Source organism: Asparagus officinalis, chromosome 4 (assembly GCF_001876935.1).
Source record: "Asparagus officinalis chromosome 4, Aspof.V1, whole genome shotgun sequence".
Taxonomy (NCBI): Eukaryota; Viridiplantae; Streptophyta; class Magnoliopsida; order Asparagales; family Asparagaceae; genus Asparagus; species Asparagus officinalis.
In genome coordinates this window covers 92662250-92666773 of record NC_033797.1, presented here as the reverse complement: position 1 = coordinate 92666773, position 4524 = coordinate 92662250, and positions in this window count along the sequence as shown.

The window sequence follows — 4524 nt, the reverse complement described above, 5'->3', positions numbered from 1 at the left end:
AGCGTCCGAGCCTCCGACACCGACAACCCCTCCACAAGACCTGACGCCGTCTCCCCCGTTGGCCTCCTCTCTCCCGAGCTCGCCACTGCCCGACAGAGATCCGAGTTCGTCGCTGTGCTCCTCCGCATCAGATCCAACCTGTGCCGTCAACGTCAACTTGTTCGACGCACCGAGACAAGATCTCGCCGTTTAATTAGTATATTTTTATGATTTTTATTGTTAATTATCTTAGTTAGATATATTGTTTTGATTAATATCATTATGGTGGTTAATGTGCATACTTGAATATCTGTGTGGAATGATGATGTGTAATACTAGCTTATATCTGAGAGTTGACGAGCATGAATGACGAGCGCACGAGTGGAAATTAGATCAATAATGTTGTTAATTGTATTTTTAAGAAATTACGGACATGAAATGATAAGTTAGGTGTTAAAATTGGAATTTACGAAATATTTTTGAAAAAATAAATAAATTAAAGGTAATTTATAAAATAGGGAAATGTTACTTTTCATGTAGAAAAGAATTAACATATATATATGTATGTATTACATAAATATATTATTTTATATTAATTACGATGAGAAATAGTTTTTGAAATTAATTATTTGAAAAAGAATTTTTTTAGAACGTATAACCGATAGTCATAGAGCGCAACATTTCATGTGCAAAACGACGTCGGTTTCCAGTTTTCTTTTCACCACATTGTTATATTAGAGGATACTTAATTTTGGTTAACTTGAGAAGTTTGGGCATCCTAGTAGTAAGATAATAATGAAGTCCCCTTATGTATGCATTCATGCTGCAGTAGACTGTTCATGCATTTGATGTTTCTTTATAGTTCTTATTCATGCTTCATAAATCGGTTTAATCATGTTCAACATGCCGTGTTATTATTCATTATCTTTGATGTGTTGAGAACCTTAGTAGTTAGTGATTTAGTAGCCTCGTGCGTCATGAACATACTTAGTGACATGTGTGAGTATGTTGACTGAGTTTAGGTGGTGAACCCGAGTTTCAATAAGGATTATGGTTGACTTAGAAAAACGAGAAGAGTTGGGATGGGGAAGTCATTGTTCATGTGATCGGATAAGACTGTTGATGTGTCTTCCAGGATCGCGCCAGTGGTTGGTGTCGCCACTGGGGTTGGTTTGTAGGGCTAAAGTGAAGCGTGTACATCACTTTAGTCAGTGGAATCATTTCGTCACCCGAGTTTTGCTTGAGTTCGGACCAGGCAAAAAACGGTTTACGTGTAGTCTCTTAACCGCATGTGTAGCAAGATTGGATGCACATAGGGGATTTGTGAACATCCAGTTATCTGATGATAGGAGCGTTGACTCCGTGTGAGATGTGGACCAGTGAGTTTTAGGATGGTTAGTATTTGACCCGGTTACTGTATGTATTTGGCTGTATGTTATCATGTTTAGTATATGATTACTTTTTGACTTAGTAGATTTTCAGTTGCATGTATCATTGTCTTTCCTATTACTATTATTACTGTTATAGCATGGGTAATACGACCGTTTCATTTTTTTCATATTAGATCTTGTCGTGTGCCATGCACGCTGATGTACACCCATTTTTTCTGGTGTGCATCAGACTTAGGGGACGAACATGTTCAGTTCGATGATGTAGCCGAGCCGGTGTATGCCCAGCCGGAGTGTCCTTCCGATGGAGTGGAAGAACAAACTGAAGCCTAGATGTGTTTTCTTGGTGTATGCCCAGCCGGAGTGTCCTTCCGATGGAGTGGAAGAACAAACTGAAGCCTAGATGTGTTTTCTTTTCTATAGTAGCTGATGAACATTAGAACTATGGAGTGGAAGAACAAACTGAAGCCTAGATGTGTTTTCTTTTCTATAGTAGCTGATGAACATTAGAACTCTTTTAAAGTATTTTTCTTTAGTTTGATGATGGATTTAGTTATTTTATCATTATTTCCTTTTATTATAGACTATGTATTTTTATTCCTAGTTGGACAGTTTTTGTAATAAGGGTATGTTTAACCCATATTTTTATGTCTGGGATGATTTACCATTGATGATATGTTTATTTCTTATTCTGGATTGTCTTTATATTCTTTCTATTGTGATCAGAAATCTGTGGTTAACATTTATGTATTTGATGCTTAGCGTATTGGATTGAGAAGAAAAGAAAAGAAAAAAATGATAGTGTATATTTCTTCTTACTCTAATACGTCGCGGGCTTGTTCACGTTCCGATTCCTCGGTATTTTGGGAACCGGTGCGTGACAGGTTTTAGTGGTGGATCATACAGGTCACGGTCCCGAGTCCTCACTAGTAAGAATATAGTAGATAATTTAGATATATATCATATTTTATCCGTAAGACTACAATTAAGTTCTTATACTATTATCTTAATAACTATGTTTTAATTCCTATTTTTTCCTAATATATTATTTTGATTTTAACCTTAGTTTTCATTTTGATCCTCGTTTTCCTTCAGAACCATGGTGGGTACGCGAGGCTATAGTAACACGTCTGGTAGCAGTGCCTCGCAGCCTGAAGTGGACCCGAGCCAACTTCTGGCAATGATTCAAGGATTGGTCACTAATCAGCAGCACCTGGCTGGGCAGCTGCACAGGGAACCTTAGCATCAGCCTCCCCCTCGTGCGGAGTCTGGTGTTAGGGAGTTCCGGTACATGCGACATCCTTCCTTCTCCGGTGCTGAAGGACCCTTAGAAGTGGAGGAGTTCCTTAAGGTCACTGAGACTATTCTTACAGTGACCCGTATTGCACCCACTTAATGGGTGGACCTTATGGATATTCAGCTCATTGATACCGCTCGGATATGGTAGGCAGCTGAGAAGATTTATCTGGAGAGGCAAATCCTATGGAAGACGTTCACCGAGTGCTTCAACAGGAAGTATTTTCCTCAGTCGGCTCAGGACGAACTCCTGCATAGGTTTGTTAAGCTCAAGCAGGGAGGCCGATCAGTTGATGAGTATGAGGCCGAGTTCTCTTCCCTGAGTCGATATGCTCCCCATCTGGTTATAGACCCTACTATTAGGAGGTATCTGTTTCAGAAGGGTCTGGATAAGTATTAGCATAAGACCAAGAAACTCACGATCATTAGATCTCAGGCCGCTCCCATCGATCCTAGAATCTTGAAGGAATAGGCCTAGAATGTTAGACCCTAATGCCAGTAGGAAAGAACCCTAGAGGGCGGGTGAATATGGTTTATGCTAATCTAATCCGATTTATGCTAATTAAAACTAATAAATAAATATCCTAGCAAATTAGATATGTGACAAGATATATATGTAAGGATAAATAACACAAGGGTGAAATAAACTAATGCAAACAATATAGTGGATAAATTAGACAATGAGAGAATGACGATAGAGATAAACAAAATATAAGTACACAAGCCAAACTCAAACACACAAGAAATGACCACAGAGTTCGGACCTTCTATCCTACGTCTCCGCTCCCCACTCTCGGGGAGAATCCACTACACAACTGAGTTTTCAACGCTCACCCGACTAACGTTTACACCACACAATATCGATTTTCAATGCTCACCGATCAACGTTCACAACCACTCACTATATAACTACACAACTACCACCTCAAGTATTAGCCTCTCACGTGTCTCCCTCAAGTGCTTGGATTTACATCCTCTCCCTAGGTTTTACTACCAATGCCACTCCTCTTGGGACCGATCACGTCTCTCACCTCTACACTCCTCTTGGTGTACTTGTGCAATACATTGTGACCCTCACAAATTAACGCTCAGCAACAAATGATTGTTCCCTAAACAATGTGAGAACTCAATTAAGCTCAACTCAATGTTACAATCTCACAACCCAAAATATACCATGTATGAAAATACTAAAAGCTCAATGTGGGTGTGTATAACAAAGAGATAAATCAAAACTAAACTCAATGTAATTCTAGCTAATAGAAATTATAATCAAAACAAATAAGAGATAAATCAAAACTAAACTCAATGTAATTCTAGCTAATAGAAATTATAATCAAAACAAATAAATAGCTAGAAAAGAGAATGTAATTCTAGCTAATAGAAATTATAATCAAAACAAATAAATAGCTAGAAAAGAGTTTAGAAAACTTCACCAATGAATGACAAGAGAGAGAGAGTGAGATGAGTTAAATGTCCAAACACCAAAGGATGATCTCCTCAAGCTCTTGTGAAAGTTTCTTCACAAACCAAACTTTTAAACACACTTTAAAACCCTTAAACAAACTTGTAAAACTCTTTAAAACATTTCTCTTCTTCTATAAGGGGATATATATAGGAAGCCCCAAAGATCAAGAAAACCTAGCAAAAGACCAAAAACTTGAAATAGTACAAAGCTGGAAAATATAGCCGTTAGAGGCTATCAGTTGACTGACAGAGTCCGTCAGTTAACCGATGAGATGACCGTTATAGGTCAATCTCAGCTAATCAGTCGACTGAAGCTCTCATCAGTCAACCAATAAACTCATCAGTTGATTGATAGTTCATCAGTTGCAAAAATAAAATTTTTTTACAATTCCAGGCG